Here is a 19,098-nt window from a genome sequence, read left to right as displayed (position 1 = left end):
TTAAAAATTTTAGAAAAAAACATTGTACAAATTTTTTTTACATTTTTCAAATAATAATAATACTAATATAGACATATTATAATTTATTATTTAATTTCTATTCTAAAATATTAATTTAAAATATTATAATAAATAAAGCGTTACTATTTAATATTATTATTATTAAAATTAATTTTTTATTTAGTATTTGAGATTTGAATAAATATGAACAAAAAAGTTATGAAATAGCATCATTCATTATTGGTTTTTTTTAAAAAAATTAAATGATTCCCAAAAGGGTTAAATAATCAAATTATCAATTGTTAACAATTTTGGTTAAAACAACCCAAAGTGAAACAGACAAAATATTAATAAGAAACAAATTTATTGAATTTGAAGGTCTTAAAAGGAAAGAATGCACATCCGTCATAAATTTAAGACAAAGACTTTTGAAAATTCTTTAATTAACATTTAAACCATTTATATTGAAACAACTACTGTTTCAAACAAAAAATACTTGCAGAATCATTTATACTATTTAGCCGTGCTGGAAAAAAAAACCCACAACTCTTGATTTTTATTTCTAATGCACATTTCTTATTTATAAAGAAGTAGAAGGGGTTTGGTGCATTTTTTTATTCCCTTGCAGATGGATAAAAAAAGAAAAGAAAATGGAAAATGCATGAAAGCGCAACTCGATCATGCCGCCGATAATTGTTTTTTTTATTACAATACATGATTCAAATTACCAAGTACCCGTTATATGCTTAAAACTATAATTATAAATATTTCCTCTGCATGTGTTTTTTCTTAATTCAATGATGTCAATAGTTTGTTATTAAAGAAACGTTATGTTATATCATAATAAGTTAGCTAGAGAAAAAAGTACATGAACGTTATGTTATTATTACTGGAGTGTGTATTTTTTTTAGTTACTTCACAAACATGATAAATATCAAAATCACTTTTTCACAAGAAATTGTTCCTTTCTAGTATTTTGCATACTTTTTATATAAGTTTTTTTTAAAACATTTTTATCAATGATTACTTCCAATAATAATAAGAAAATCATGGAAACTCTCACCAGTAATCGATATAAAAAAACAATGCTTACTTCGAACATAATGGTAGTTACTACCGAAAATGTTAGCAAAAAGTTTTTTGTTGTTTACAAGATCGTATTTTATAAAGTTAACATTTCTTTAACCCTTTTGACATATATACTTTACACAAAAACCTTTCTCCAACAATTGATGGAAAAATCATTAAGGTTCAATCTTCAAGAATGTGGGACACTTATTGCATTTATAAGAGGAAAACTTTTATTAGCACTGATATAGTGTTGATTGGTGAAAAGGTTTCAAATCCTATTTTAATGTTTGGTTACACTACAAACATGTGATATATTTTGCGATGTAATTTTTTATAATGTTTGTTGCTAAACAATTACATACATGCTATTATAGGGAAGCGCTGATAAACAAAATTAACACTTTCACAAATGTTTCATTTGCTCATTGTTTCTCTTCTTGGCTTATCATTTTCTTTTCCTTAATTTAGTTGAGTGACAATTAATGATGACACATTTTGGGTAGGTAAGTGGAGAAAGTTTTTAATTATGGATCCAATGAATTTGACGAGTGATATAGATTGGAAACCTACTACTTTAACAAGCTAGCATGCATTAATAGAAAATATACTTTTAACATCGGTTCAAGAATACATTCAACATCAATTTTGAACCAATATTGAAATGATCGTTGTTAAAAGTTGGTCATTTTGGACATCAATTATAAAACTCGATGTTCAAAACCCCAATCTACATCGGTTATCTCCAAAATCAATGTGGTATAACAACAAAACAAAATTGATTCAACGAAAACCAATGTAGAAAAGAAATTTTCTATATCAGTTCTGTCAAAACCAATGTGGTATAGTGTTTACAGCATCGGCTTTTTCTAAAACCGATGTTGAAAGTTTCTTTTCCATATTTGATTTTCCTGTGATCGATGTTGTATACTCACTTTCTATATCGTTTATTACATAACCGATGTAGAATGTCATTAAAAATAAATATATGGCCTATTCTCAAATTTTTGCTCCCTGTAATCTTAAAAAGACACATTAAAAGCTTAAAATAAATTTTTAATGCACTTCTATTAACAATATTTGGTATTTTCTTATATCAACAATTAATATTTGACTTTGTGACAGACACTAAATGACATTGTGTTTTTCAAATTCAAACCAAGATAAAAAAGATTCAGCTCCCAAATTAGTGAGACAGGATAACACTTAATACCTCTGGTGTTTTCATGCAAGAAATTGTAAAATCTAAAAGAATGTAAAAAAAATAATAATTTCAAAATAAATTATAAGCTACTTTTTAGGCAAAAAATAAGATAGGGATTCACCATCTAAAAATAAATAAAAATGTGTTGAAAATGATCTACTACAAAATCTTCAACAATTTCGCAGCCATATATAATAGTGCAAAATGAGTAAATTGAGAAGAACAAAAATTTTTCCTTTACAACCAATCAACAACATGAGTAGAATAAAAAGCCAAAAATCAACATTATTAATTACCTTACATATTTGTGGATGCAATTGAAGAGAATAAAATATATCAAACTATATACATGTACTCACATACATAATTACTCAATAGGTATTTTGCTTTGATTTTCCTAAATTTATAATTTATGGAAAAGAAATTTCAACTTTCCATTTAAATAATTAAATTTCTTTGAATAATATTAAATATAATTAATTATTTTTCAATTAATTTATTTAATTATAATTATACGCAATTACAATAATTATACAAATAATCAAATAATTTGACACAAGTGATTAGTGTGCTGAAGGTAAGATTAAATCATTTAGATAGTATCCGGTTTCAATCGTTAGTGGAAATAATTATTGGTTAGCCTTTACTTATCTCGATTGAATTTCAAATTAATATGGATAAAAAAACCCTTAACTATAAAAATTTATTAATTTTTCATTTGTTTTTTTTTTGTTAATTAATTTTAAATTTGATATTTGCTTTAGTTTAAAATAATCTTAATATAAGATACCATAAAGATTAACTTTCTCATTATGTCATATATAATTTGCCGTTAATATTGAATTGTAAGCAAATGGATTTGAGGCTCACAGGTATAAAAAGGAAAATGTGTTGGTGTTGCCAAGTGGGACAAATTCCATGCAGAATTGCTCTAGAGAATGACACAAGTAACTTTTTACTCCCACTACATCTTATTATAATGTCCAAATTAAAAGTATATCGATCCTTTTTATAATGCCTAATGTACAATTTGGTATGTATTAATTATTTATTTTATAAAAATATCCTTCATTAACATAGTTCCAAAATAACATGATAAGAGAGAAACATAACTCATTTATGTTTGTTACTTTTCTTTAATGTGATAGGTTTAAAAAATTACTAATTTAAGACAAATTTAATACTTTCAATTAAATTAACCAAATTCTTTTATATGAGCGAATTTGTTAATTGAATCTTATAATTAGGCATGACAATGAAACTCATACCTATGGGTATCCACCCAAACACATCCCGATCTTGATGGGGAATACCAGAGTTGACTGAGTACGAGTTCGGGTTTGGAGATTACCCGACTTTTTTAACCGGGATAAGGGTCAGGACGGGGATGTCACTACCCATCCCATACCCATTCCCATATCCATCCCGATGATGAAATTATTAAAATTTTATTAATTACTTGGTAATTTTTTTATAATTTTTGCATAATTTATTCTTTTCTTGATGATTTTTATAGACAAATGCATTGATAATACAAGTAGTTAAAAATAAATGTGTAAAAATTATTTTTTTTAAAAATCAGATTTTCAATATAATTTTTTCACAAAAAAAAAACTTTTTTTTACACATATTAACCAGGGATGGGGCGGGGACGGGATACTCGATACCCGACGGGTACAGGAATGGGATAATAAATTTTAACCCATCTGGTATCGAGGGGATAGGTACATGTATATGTTGGAGAATCGGGGTCGAGGACTGGGGAGGCAATATCCGTCTCTGACCCGCCCCATTGCCATGTCTACTTATAATAAGGATCAAAGGAAGTATATAGTATAGACAAATAGATTTAATTTAACTTAATTTAATATTTAATTAATTTAATAAAAAAATGCACCTAGATATTAAATTTTGTAATATTACTTTCATTTCATATTATATTTTTACTGATTATTTTATCAATAAAAATACATTTAATGTTAGGAATATAAACTTAAAAGTTGGAAAGAGAAGAGAATAAAAAACATTGTGTTGTGACAATAGCCAATGTCCAAAAAACCAACGTACAAAAAAGTTGCCGATATATATGGATTAACTGTGTCAACCGATTCAACTTTAGAATAAGAGTTATATAAGGGATATTGAATTCACAGGAAATAATTTAATTGTCATTATTTTCAAATTTTAATATTTACCATATAAAGGAAGGAAACTGAAAAGTTATATGTAAAAAAAGGAAACCGAAAGATATTGCAAAAGGATTTAGAATTATTCTTAAACATAATATCAAGTCTATAAATAAGTAATATTGTACTATGAGTTGTTCATCAAAACTCCATAATACTGAAAACAAAGTTGTATACATATTCAAGATAAGATGGGAGAGAAGAAAGTTTTGGCTCTAGTCATGTTTGTTATGGCATATGGTTTGGCAGCAACAACATTCACTGTATGTCAAATCCCATGGGGATGAATCATTACTCACCTTTTGTGGGCCTTATATGGGGAATATTAAACCCAATCCAACTTCTGATTGTTGTAAAGCAGCAACTTCTGTGTTTGACAAAGTCATGGCCATAGGTCATGGTATAAGAGATCTTTGCAATTGTTATGGGTTGCTGGACCATTTTTGAAGATAAAAGAAGAAAAAATTAAAAGCCTTCCTAATGTTTGTTGGATTAAGCTTTCTTTTTCTATAGAGTTATGTATTGGGCACTACTAGAAAAAGTAGATTTAACATCGTCATTTTAACATCGGTTTTGACAAAAACAAATGTTAAGGTAAATGCGGTGGCATAATTGTAATTAATGTATAGTGGTTAACATCGGTTTTCTAGAAAACCGATGTTAATTTACTGACGTTAACATCGGTTGTTGAAAAATTGATTTTACCTATTTGATGTTAACATCAGTTTTTCAACAACCGATGTTAATGTCAGTTAATTAACATCAGTTTTTCAGAAAACCGATGTTAATGTAAGATAGGTTAACATCAGTTTCTTCTTGAAAATCGATGTTAAAGTTAACATCATTTAGTTAAAATTGGTTTCGTATTGATAACCGATGTTGGAAATACATTTTAAAATATTAGAACACAAGTCCTATTTTGCTCGCGCTCTGGTCTTCTCCATCGAAGGTTCTTCTTCACGACTGTTTGTCTCTACAACCTAATCGAGCGTCACACTGCTTAACATCTAGGTATGTTTCACGACTCTTTCTTCTCTTTATCATGTTGTATTGAGTACCATGAGTGAGTTAGGGGAACTTGTGCTCACTACAATTATTTTTCAATATTTTTGCTGGAAGGGTTTGGTTTGTGAAACTTGTGGTCATTGCAATGTCCGTTTGGGGTGCTCACTTTGCAATCCGTTTAGACAGCTGACAGGGTCTCACAACAAGGTAATTCATAGTGTCCTTTGCATGCTTCATGCGTAGCTAGGTAGGTGTTATGAATTTTCTTTTATCATTGTGTGTTCCCGCCAAGGCCCAACAACAAGTGAATGTCAACATTCATGTTTGTAAGGTATTGTGCATGGTTGACAAGTCTAGGACAAGGAGAGTTCCAATGGGTTTGCACAGTGTTGACATTGGTGATGTTAAACACTATGTGTCTCTTCAGGCAGAAACACCTGGAATTATCAAGTCCTGAATGAGACTGGGACATCACCCACCTATCATATTCATGGCATTTGATTCCTTGTATTTTTCTTCTTCCCAGCAAAATATACATTTAGAGTTGGACATATATAACAATGCTCCTACTCTGAGTTAACCAAGACATTGCTGGCTGATATGTCTCTGTGCACTATTGGAAGGGTGCAGTCATGATGAAGATACAGAGCATGTGCAATGCTTGAGGTTGTGACTAAGGTTGAATGTTGGTTAGCCATGCATGGCTTAACAAGGGTTTTAGGGAACCAAATAAATTGTGGGATATGTCAAGCTTTTGTAATAATGTGAGATTTGTAAGGTAAATGGGCAAGGTTGCATTGATTTGTTGTGAGATAAATCTAAGACAGTAAGATTTTTCAAGGACACCAATTCATAGGGAATGGAACCTTGAACGATGTTGCAAGATATGACTAGGCTCTGTAATAGGATAAGATTTCCTAGTGAAAGAGGTGTGGCACCATCAAGGTAATTTCTAGACAAATTGAGATGAGTGAGTTTGGGAAGATTACCAATTTCAGTTGGGATTGTCCCTTTTAGTCCACTTCCTGAGACCTCTAGCCATTCTAAATTCTTGAAAGCACAAAGGTTTAGTGTTGCAAATTAAATCCCTTGTGTAGAATTCAAGTATCTGATTCTAGTTATGGTTCCAGCATCATTGCAAGATATACCATCCCACAGATATTGTGGGTATTTGATTGCCCTTGAATACCCTTTACAATAGCTCCACACTTGCAGTGCATGTCAATAATTGATGTGAGAACAATGACATTCAACTCAAAATGACCCTTTTTTACATAATCATGAACCCACTCCCCATGTTGAAGTGCTCCTAAGTGAGCACAAGCACCTAACAGACTCACCATTGTAAATTCACTAGGCTGAACCCTTTGTCTCTGCATCTTGCGAAAAAGCTCCAATGCCTCCATGAGCCTCTTATTCCTAACATATCCACTAATCATAGGTTTTAAACTAATTGTGAGTAAAGCAATTCTGGACATAGTTGATAAAAGGATTTAAATACACTATGGCTAATTAGCCTATGCTTTTTTTTTTTTTTTCAGGTTATCATTTACTACTGCTAATTGGCGTTGTTGTGGAAGCTCTTTGATTATAACAACTCTAGGTACGTACGGACGGACTAATGACCATATATATATTATCACAGACTACTCTTTTGACTTTTGTCTCAGTATTTGTATACACATATACTAGTAGCATATTTATAGAGATACATTTATATGTGCCAAAGACTAATGAACCCTGATTATAGCAATTCCCTGGTGTTAGATTTAAAAACAATTGATTGAACTCTGCACCAATTTCCTTTATAGTAAATCACATAATCAATATGAAATGGATACAATAGCTAGTTACCTAGTTCTTCTCCATTATATAGGCATGAAGATGATAAATATATATTCTTTTTGTAGCTTTTCCCATCCATCTAGTTAACCATTTTGTCTTTTTCTATCAATGGAAATGCTTTAGATCACTGTGAGCACAGTGATGGCTTTGAATTCAGTCCATGGTGCTCTTAGTTATCCCCTTTATTTTCTGAGTAACTAGGATTTTTAAAGGTGGAAAAATGGGAGAATTACGTGGACTTTACTTGCCATGAGGTCTTTGTAGAAACATATATGATATGAAGTTTTGATGATGCCAAAGATAAGTGCTTCTCAAGTTTGATCCAAGAGTCACAACTCTTCAGAAAATAACTCTTTCAGAAAATAACTCACAAGAGTCACAACTTTTCAGAAAATAACTTCCAAGAGTCACAACTGTTCAAGAGATTTTTGAATGTCCATCAAAGGCCTATAAATAGGTGACTTGGGTTACAAATTCCCCAGAGAGTTTTTTCTGAACTGAAATGTCTTATCCTCTCAAAAAGATTCCTTGGTCAAACACTTGCATATTCAATAAGGAATTTTGATTGATCTTCAATTTTAATATCCTTCTCTTAAAGAGAGAAACTTCCTCCTCTTCTTATTCAAAGAGATTGATTAAGGGACCGAGGGTCTCTTAAGATGTAAGGATTTCTGAACACAAGGGAAGGGTTGTCCCTATGTGGTTCAGACTTTATAAAAGACATTTTACAAGATAGTGGAAATCTCAAGCGGGTTGCTTGGGGACTGGACGTAGGCACAGGACATGGCCGAACCAGTATAAAAACTGAGTTTGCATTCTCTCTCTCTTCCCTTAAACTTCTTTTATTTATTGCTATTTATCTTTTGCTTTAAAGAAGTTTATTTTGAATTGTTTTTTGAGTAATTCATATTAAGGGTGCATTGTTAATCCAAAAAGAGAGAGTGAAATTTTTAATTGGGGAATAGTTTTTTTTGTCTTAATTCAACCCCTCTTCTTAAGATAACTGAGGTCACTTGTCTAACAGTCTTCACAGTTTTGTTCCTAAATAGTTAGGTAAAGCATTTTTTAAATCTGATAATCTGAAAACCCTACAAATTTAGGAATTTATTATGCCCCAATAGGTAAAGCATTTACATTCCTAATGCAGATAAATTTATATGTTCTTTGTTGCCGAGTTCGCCTACCAAATCTGTCTCGTACTCTAAAGGTGTATTAGTTTATATGACTTAGAGTTTTTCTTTAAATATATTCGGGAAATATTTTCAATTAAAAGCTTAACAATGCTTATTATTTCAATAAGTAATAACATATGTGCTAAGAATAGGAAATTAAATATTATATTTGGTTAAAATAAATTAAATGCAGCATGTACTCACTTCATATACTTTTTGACTGATTCAATCCAATAAAAACTAAGTGGTGATTAGGTGGACTTCTATTCAAACCTAGAGGAAGTAACCTACAACACACAACAACTTTGTCATTTATTTTAATTGTTTATGCACGTTACATGCAATCTGCGAAGAAAACATTAACTTGTGGGAACGAAGTTGCTGACCCAGCTAGGCTCATAAATCTTGCAAAAAGTCAGGTATGCATGCAATTGCATTGCAGCAGGGCAATTGATAATAAATAAATCCTAATTGAAGGGTAAAAGTATAAGCATGTGCATTAATTAATTTTTTGAATGATATGGGTCTTGCAAATTTGTAGGCAGATTACATATTGGGAAAAAACCCACTAGGAATGTCATACATGGTAGGGTATGGAGCAGAGTACCCTGAGAAGATACACCCCCGTGGTTCAACTTTAGCATCTGTGGATATGCACCCACAACATATCCAATGTCATGACTCATGAGGGAGACCAATATTTCAAATCATAAAATCCCAATCCTAACATCCTAACAGGGGTTGTGGTTGAAGGAGCTACGGAAGATGATTCTTTTGGCTTACTTCAACAAGCCTACTATTAGTTAGTTTTACTCTTAGCCTTACAAATTACTATCAATAATTACTTTTAAATTGTATGCAAAATTATTATTCATTTAATCTACTGGATGCATAAGCCATCGCCCACTTCCAGGATTGGAAGGATTAGATGAGATGAAAAAAACTATTAAGTTACCAATTTTTAGATATACCAGAATTAACGATTGTTTTAAATAAAAATGTATAAAATAAAGTGTGGTTGAAAGATTAGTAACCTACGAAATTAGGGTATGACAGTTGCCCCTCTTTACTTACCTTTTATTGGAATTGAAGGGGAAGTAAAGATAAGGACACTAATTTTGTTTGAGTGATCTTGTTATTCAACCAGGCAACTGGCGAAAACCAAGGAAGTGAAACCGAAAAACATGAGGGCATTGAAGTTTTTTTTCAAAGCATAGAAACAGAGGACGTTGAGTCCTAAGAAGCACACAGACAAGGACAAGGACATTGAGTCCTATAAAAGACAAAAGACATTGAAGTCTTATAAAGTATAGAAGATAGAAGACATTGAAGTCTTTGAAATGTAAATAAAGACATTGTAGTCTTTGAAAGCGTAAATGACCAAAGACATTGAAATCCTTGAAATGTAAATGACAGAGGAATTTGAGTCCTATGAAAGCATAAAGATAGAGGACTTTGAGTCCTATGAAAGATAAAGGCCAGGACTTTGAGTCCTATAAAAGATAAAAGCAAGGACTTTGAGTCCTATGAAAGATAAAAGTGAGGACTTTAAGTCCTGTGAAAGATAAAGGCGAGGACTTTGAGTCCTATGAAAGGTAAAATCAAGGACTTTGAGTCCTGTGAAAGATAAAGGCGAGGACTTTGAGTCCTGTGAAGGATAAAAGTTAGGACTTTGAGTCCTATGAAAGATAAAAGCGAGGATTTTAAGTCCTAAGAAAGATAAAAGCGACGACTTGGAGTCCTATGAAAGATAAAAGCGAGGCAAGGACTTTGAGTCCTAAGAAAGATAAAAGCGAGGACTTTGAGTCCTATGAAAGATAAAATCGAGGAATTTGAGTCCTATGAAAGATAAAGGCGAGGACTTTGAGTCCTGTGAAAGATAAAGGCGAGGACTTTGAGTCCTGTGAAGGATAAAAGTTAGGACTTTGAGTCCTATGAAAGATAAAAGCGAGGACTTTAAGTCCTAAGAAAGATAAAAGCGACGACTTGGAGTCCTATGAAAGATAAAAGCGAGGCAAGGACTTTGAGTCCTAAGAAAGATAAAAGCGAGGACTTTGAGTCCTATGAAAGATAAAATCGAGGAATTTGAGTCCTATGAAAGATAAAGGCGAGGACTTTGAGTCCTGTGAAAGATAAAAGCGAGGACTTTGAGTCCTATGAAAGATAAAAGTGAGGACTTTGAGTCCTATGAAAGATAAAAGTGAGGACTTTGAGTCCAACGAAATAAGCCAATAGGTACTAGTTCCAAAAGGCTTAACCTTATGAGAAAGCAAGAGGTTGACTCTTTGAGAGGGCCTCTCATTCTAAACTCAAAATATAGGACATTAGATTTGGGAATTGGGTATATAAAGAGAAATCTATGCACTTATAACCTAACATGATTTTTGGGATGCAAATGCATGCAACCTTCATCTTGAAATGAAGTAAAATGTAAAAGGTTTTGAATAACGAAAATTGTGTAATGCTCATGACATTCTTTCCTATTTTTGTGATTTTGATTTTGACTTGATTTTTTTGACTTCTTTTTCCTTTTTGTGGAAAACACAAATTGACTGTCTCTTTCTGAAAGATGTGATAACTCATAAGACCTCATCCTATCTTAATTTCGGGGTGACGGCAATTGAGCCATTTGAAATTTAATCAATCAACTGAAATATGGATCCTAGGGTTTATCCCTTTTTTTTAAAAAACTTCAATTATTCTGCACAGCAAGAAAACATAAGGTTTTGGGATTGATCGTGCGCCCCATTGAAGGATGGCAATGGGTTGTCACACTTTGGTATGTGACCAAGTGAAACTTTCCCGATTTAAGATCGTAGAGTGATGCCAAGGGTCTGTCGATCCCACTGAAACTTGATGGCATGGGCTGATCCTGAAAGAAATTATACAACAAAGGCCACCCTTGGATTCAAAAGGAATCCTAAGGAGTCTACATGAGTGACCAACATTAAACGTACCCTACTATCACAGTTGTCTTTGGGCATTTTCCATGAGCTCTTAGTCGAATGAGTTTTCTTCTCAATTGTACAAGTGCAAAATCTCGAGGATTATATATTCTTTTTAACAATCACAAGCGTGTGCGGGTTTTATTCCAGAATCCCAACTTAAAAGCAAAATTAGTCATTCCTTGATCCACATGGGCTTTATTGGGCTTGTAACATAGTTAGGGGTAAGAGGGCGTGAAAGAAAGGATTAAAAAGGCTCAAGGAGTGTTTGAGGGATACATTGAGAGTCTTGCTTGTACTTTTGTTCTTGTCAACTCTTGGGTCGAGCTCTACTCCTTTTGTCTTATACATTAATCCATATTGCACTTTTGTGCCTTCCTTGTAAAATCTGGAAATCTTTTGTCTCTCTTTTTCTTCACTCGCCTTTGACAGATTTTATTTTCTTTTTTCTTTCATTGTTGGCCAACTTCATGCATGTGTTATTTGCATTGCTCTTCCCGTTGGTTTAGCGGTGGTTCCTACTCAGGGTTTCTATTTTGTTTTTTTTTTTTGTGTTGTTTTTAGAAAACAATTATGCTTTGGCTCGGAGGGGGTAGCAAGGAATAAATTAGTGTTTGGGATGTTGAAACACGACCATGTGTCATTTCAAATCTTAACTTGATACTTTTAGTAGTTTGGATTTTGGGACCAAACCTCTGATAAACACGCTCCTGATTGTTTTTTCTTTTCTTTTCTTTCTTCTCTTATTTTTTTTAACCCTAATTTTTGCCTAGGCCACCCTTTCGAGTTTTCAACCTATCGGGTGAGAACTTCTGATCTGCCCCTAGGTTCGCTTGAGGCTCATTCATGGTGCCTCTCATTGCCCCAGTGTAGGGCTCTAAGGTATCTATTGTTGTCTTTTGTCATGACCTTGTAGCAAGGAAAAATGAAAGAAACAGTGCAGGTTCTCGAAAATGAATTTCCAAGGACAAGAAATATTTAAAGGATTTTCAATTGACAGATTAAGTCAAATGACTCTTGTTCTTGATAACTAACTTTTCTCCTAAAAAGGCAACTTTTAAGAACGATAAAATAAGGTCACATGAATGTTTGTACTTCTTATTTTTGATCTGAAACTCATTCAATCAAATGTTTTTTTACTTCTCTCGTTGTTTACGGCACCCCCACCAAACGTGTAGAATGAGCGATTTCTGATTGAACAGACTTAAAGATCAACTCAAGAGCACAGGTCACTCGAGAAAACAAACCAATGACTTATATTCATATTCCAGTGAAAGTTAAATAAGCAAAGATGTAATTGCGAGAGAATGAGAGACAAGGACATTAAATTTATCCATATTATTAGCATTGTGACTGTTGTTTACAGTAATGGCATAAACATGAAAATCCTAATGAGTCATTGGAGACATCTAACAACCTTCAAATTGCTCCAAGCATCATACAGAGTATTGCTTGACGACATCAGAACTCATAATCGATTTTCCTCCTCGAATCTCAGCCAGCCTGCATCAATCAGACTTTGCACCTTATGTTTCAGGGTCATACAATGCTCAATGGAATGCTTTGAAACTCCCCCATGATAAGTACATGTCATGTTGGGGTTGTATCCTCTAGGAAACGGAGGTTGAGAAATCTTTGTTGGGCTTATAATCGCCATTGCATTATCGAATAGTAGGGGAGTAAGTCAACATATGGCATTGGAATTAGGGGGAATTCTACATGCTTATTTTTTGGAAAATTCCTTCCCTGGTTGGTGTTTTGGTTGGTATTAGGGGTGGTGTTTGGTATCGGATGTGTGGCAGGGATGATTCTTGGATAATAGGATGGTGGGTAATGAGAAGGGCTGATATTTCCTGAGTATTGACATTGTTGAGCTGGTGGGAAATTTGACCATGTGGGAACGACAGTCACAACATGGGTTCCTTCCTCCTTATACTCTCCTTTTTCCCCAAGCCTTCCATCACCAAAATTCATCAAAGTAGTGTAATCAAATTTGCCTCTTCTTAGGCCTACTTCGATCCTTTCATCGATGAAAACTAAATCGTCAAAGCTTGAAGGCGTGTAATCCACCCTCTTCTCATAGTAGAACACTGGTAATGTGTCTACTATCATTGTTATCATCTCCCTCTCCATCATTGGGGGCGCTACTTGAGCTGCCAGATCTTTCCAGCTTTGGGCGTATTCTTTGAAAGATTCATGCTCCTTTTTACACATGTTCTGTAGCTGCATTCTATTCGGAACCATGTCATAATTGTACTAATACTGTCTAATGAATGCAACAATTAGGTCCTTCCAAGAATGGACTCGGGAAGGTTCCAGATTAGTATACCAGGTGACAGCTACCCCAGTAAGACTTTCCTGGAAGAAATGCATCAATAATTTTTCATCTTTTGTGTATGCCCCCATTTTCTTGTAGTACATCTTCAGGTGATTCTTAGGGCAAGTAGTCCCATTGTACTTATTGAAATCCAACACCTTAAACTTTGGAGGGATGACGACATCAGGCACTAGGCATAACTCTGCCATGTCAGCAAAAACATAATTTCCGCCTCCTGCAATGGCCCTTAGCTTTTCCTCTATATGATCAAATTTCTCCCTTTCCACCATGGGAGGAGGCAGTCTTTCCAACGCAAAATGCTAGGGTTGTGGTTGTGGGCGATACTGAGGTCCCCCCAAAGTGTTTGGCAGGGGTATGCAACCAAATGCTTGCCCCTTAGTGGCACATCTGAGGTGAGGCTCGAAGTCGGCTAGAGCGTGGTCTCAGGGTGCTTCATGTGTCTCCCCCATGGGTTGAGAGACATGTGCATGATTAGATTAGGGTTGTTGGCTCTCAATGGGTATGGATGCGGAGTTGTCGACATTCCCATCGAGAGTGTGGGCAATGTTGGGTGGTGTATAGTTGGGAGGCAAGCCATATGGTGGGAAGGAATACTTGTTCAGAACTTACACAAAATGGGGGCCGCCACAGTTCCCAACTCTTTGCCTCCCTAACCTACCATATCCAAGGCTAGATGATTTATTTGGTTGAGGCCAGATGGGTGAGTTGGGTCAACTTCTATGGCAGTACTTGCGGCAACAACTGTAGCCGCATTGACCTCCATCGTTCTTCTTAAACTCATCATCGCTTCCATCATTGTGGCCATTTGCTCTTTCATGGCCTCCATGTTGGCCTTCATCTGTTCTTGCACCTCCTCTATTTCACTCATTACTCTAGATCTGACACGCGTTTGGTAAGGGCACCGTAAAGTGCGTTCTTTCCTTTTGATTACAATGATTACAATTCTGATTTCAAGGAAAGAATGCAATGAGCAATGCCTCCAATATGAAAAGAAAAATAAGCATGGATGTATGTGAATGATGCATTGTTGAAGTATTGCAAATTTTACATAGGACATATGGTCAAATTAATTTAGACTTTCATTAAAACAACATGGTTCGTCGCATATTGTCAAAGTGAAACTGGAAATAAAACATGGACGTCAATAGTCCTTAATTTTTTTTGTAAATTATTTAGCTCTATCATGTGTTGGCAGTATACAAAGAAGCGATGTAACTCAATCCATCTTCTGCCCCAACTTTTGCAAGTTGGTTACTTCCATACTTGACCTTGACTTGATGAACCTTTCCTTAAAAGCATGTGCTTGGTTCAACCCCATAATCCAAGGAATAAAAATTTTGGTTATCAATAATTCGACAACATATCATAAAGATGAATGACTAGGGCATACTTATGCTATGCATGACAAATGTAATTATGAGATCGACATGAGATGTCCGAAGAACCATCATTTCCTAGTTAACCATGCATTAGGTACCATGTTCACATGATTTTCAATCATTTTTAAGAGAAATGAGTGTATAATCCCAACATGGTTGGTTTATATCCATCATCATGGTACCCAACACATGTAACTAAAAATGTGGTGTAAACTTTCATGCTTCATTGTGACTTTCTTTTGTTCTTTTCTTTTTGTTTTTTTTGTAGAGGAAAATGCAAGGATCATGCATGCGAACTGTGAAAATAAAATGTATGCAGCTGCCAGAACAAAAGCATGCTAAATGAAGATGTATGATAATGAAATGACTCATGCAAATGCAATGCATGAATATGATAAATGATAAATGCAGGAATGATATGTCCATTACAATGCCATGAAGAGATGCATGATGCGATCAAGGAACAAGCCAGAGTGAGTTTGCTATGTGCCCCCTAATTTAAGAACTTAATGGAAAGGATCCAAAAGTGCACTTCTAGTGATAATTCCCAAAGGTGGTTTCATGTAACTTTACTGGCTTCTAGAGATATCATCCTCATAGGTAATACATTATGGCGATAGTGACTATCAGCAACAATGCATCACTAAAAGAGGAAAACTCTAGATGAGGCTTCACTGTTATCAAGCGAGTCGGAGACCCAACATGACCACAAATCGACCTCCACTCCTTATGGCTCACATAGACTTGGGTATAGGGCCTAATATCTCAATGTGTGTGCGGGGTATAGGTGCCATGTGTGTGTAGAAAAAATATTTCTAACTATGAATGTAATTGATAGACAAACACACACTAAACACAACAACATAGCAAAGGTTATATACAAATATGGACAAAACAAAAGATAAAAGGGAAAAGGGTAAATAAATAAAGAAGAAGTCATGATAAAAAACATTGCACATTGATTGAATGGCCTAACTCTCTAACAGGTCCCCAATGGAGTCGCCAATTTTCGTAACCTACCCTTCGACGGGAGGGCGAGGCGAAATAAAAATGTGTGTCTTCTCATGAAGAAAACGCGTGGAGTCGCCAACAACATTTATTCAAGGGGAATGTTAGAAAAACCAAAAAGATGAAAGTCTACGAATTTTGAAAATAAGGGTTCGGGAGTTGTTTACGCATAAGGAAGGTATTATCACCCCATACGTCCGTCACAAGGGACGACAACCTTTAATCGAGTGTGCAAAACATGAATTCAAAATTGTGTAGTTTCCCTTTTTTTATTTTTTTATTTTTTTGGGGTTGACAAGGGTGTTGCCCTTGCTCCTACATATCCTCAGGTGAGATGAGGAATTTAGACCTACGTAGTTCTTTAAGTCAGAAAGTTTGTGTGTTAAATTGATTTTATGTTTTTTTGAAATATTGATTTTAATTGCAAACAAAAGTTGTTTAAGGAATTGAACCTTGAAACGATGTTTTAAATTTTGATAAGCAAAGAGAATCGTTAAGGCGTTGGACCTTGAAATGATCTTTTAAATTTGGAAAGGGGAGAGATTCATTAAGGCGTTGGACCTTGAAACGATCTCAAGTGACTTTAATGGAGAAAAATTCAGTTATTGTTGATTTTATCTTGGTTTTGTTCATTAACTTTCAATCCCTTTGAAAGACAATTTACGACACAAATGATTGGTTGAAATTTACTTTACAAAAAGAAAAGATATTACTGTTGGTAGAAGAATGAGATGAAGGTGCGCAAGAGGACCCCTAATTGGTAGGCACTATTTATCTAGTTGTTTGCATCGTGGTCATGACATTCGCTGCTTAAGTTTTTTACGATTTTTTTTGTACGTTGTTGCTTTAGATTCAACTTTTGTTCATAATGAGTGAACCTTAGATTCCCGTTTGAGATTGAATACAATGATTCTTGTGGATAGTTTGCATTAATCATTGTATTGAATCTTGAATTGTCCGTTTGGACAGTTTGGGGAGACTTATATTTTTATGGTAGATTCATGCGTTAAGGTTAACATTATTTTGTGATGAAATTACGGTACAATGTATTTCTAGTTGTTCTCTAAGTGCATACTTGATTATTGAGGAATTAATGTCATCGATTTCATGTCGTGTACTTGGAGACCAATGTGAAATGTTATCGAAATTTCATCAAATTTAACAAAATAAGATTAACCTTGACGCATGAATCTACCATAAAAAAATGTTTTCCTAAATGGGATAGGGCCACACCTTAAATTAAAAAGTGAGATTTTATGCATTGAATGAGTTTCGAAGTATGACGGAGTTATTATTTAGATGGATTGAAGTTGGATGAATGAAAGTCGCTTGAGCCCTCCGTATGAGGAATGTGTGGAACAATTCCTATGATTTGCTTTGGAAAGAAGTCGACCAGATGAAGACGAGAAGATTTTTTGTCCGTGCATAAACTGTTTGAATGAGAGACGACAAAAAGTCAATGACATACAAGAGCATCTGTTGTGTGATGGAATTAAGAAGAATTATACGATGTGGATATGGCATGGTGAATTGACAGACATGCAGAGTAAACCAATAAATGTGTTCTTTACAATATTCATTGGAGGAGTAGGCCTCACAGGGTTCGTTTGTCGCCCATAGACGTTAGGATGTACTAACTACTGCCATTGGGCGACCAGAACACCCTGATCATGTGCATGCTGTTGGAGCCGGTGTCACGATCAAGCAATACTTTGGACCAGCTCCAAGGAACTTCCGCACATCTTCCTCCATGGCTCCCGAAGACCTGGAGCAGCTGACGTAACAAATCAAGGACCAGCTGGAGGATTCGATCATAGAAAAAGTGACTCGACAGCTAATGCTATCCTTTAGCTAGATGCAGTCCCAGTTTCAGTCGCAGATGCAATCACAGGGACTCGCACTATCTCTTGAGCCTAAGGTTGGTCCTCCAGTTACTCGTGTCAGCACAAATGAGAGTTGTATTGATCCCTCAGGGAACGATCCAGACACGAGTGACAAACAAATGCGGGTTGTACATCAAAGAAAATCCTCCCCGTCTAGTTGCCCTAGGAAGACTTTATGAGGGATCCACAACCGTTCACAACATCCATTTGTTGCATGATCAAGTCAAGGTTGGTGTTGAGGAGGTTAGAGATACAGATGCTCCCATTCCTGTAGTCAAGGTTGGTGTTGAGGAGGTTAGAGATACTTGATGAGGTTAAGTTAGTGGAGCAGACACTTAACACCTTCCTTGTTTGGCTAACACATCTTGTCAAACGTTTATCAGAATAGGTATTTCAGTGTTGTTAAATGCTTCTTCTTTCAATTAAAGTGTTCGCTGGAATTAAATTATGTTAATTAGCTATGTTGGATAAACAAGGAGCTGTGGGACCTGTGAAACCTGCAGATAGGTCGAATCATGATATCGATGATCCCCTATATCTGATGACATTGACCATCCCACAATTTTTTCTGAAGTCGTTCCAGGTTGTGTGGGATGCTATCGTGTTTGGGGTGTATAATGACAACTTCCCCTTGTACATAAAGCATGAATATCTACCTGAAATTGCATACAGTGGTCAATGTTTCAGCATCTCTGTTATACAATTGTGGATTCTGTAAGTCAGTTTACATTATTGTTAATTACCTAAGTTATTGTTTTAAATTCATACATAATTTACTCTATTTTAACAACAATAGGCATATGACTGAGACAATTATGCGAGCAGGGAATGCTGATGTGTATGGATTCCTTGAGCCACCATCTATACAAAGATCTGGGCAATCACAATTTGAATCAGAAAGTTATATTAAGAACTGGATGCAGAATTCAAGGAGGGATGTGTACCTAGGAGCCTACTTGAATGGGTAAATTAAACTGAACAAATGAATTTAATTAATGTATAATAGTATAATAACTTATATTGTTTTCCACTACAGTGCACATTGGCAAATGGTCGTCATTTTGC

This window comes from Glycine max, chromosome 18 (assembly GCF_000004515.6).
Source record: "Glycine max cultivar Williams 82 chromosome 18, Glycine_max_v4.0, whole genome shotgun sequence".
Lineage (NCBI taxonomy): Eukaryota > Viridiplantae > Streptophyta > Magnoliopsida > Fabales > Fabaceae > Glycine > Glycine max.
The sequence above is the reverse complement of the archived record's forward strand: the minus strand, read 5'-3'. Positions refer to the sequence as shown.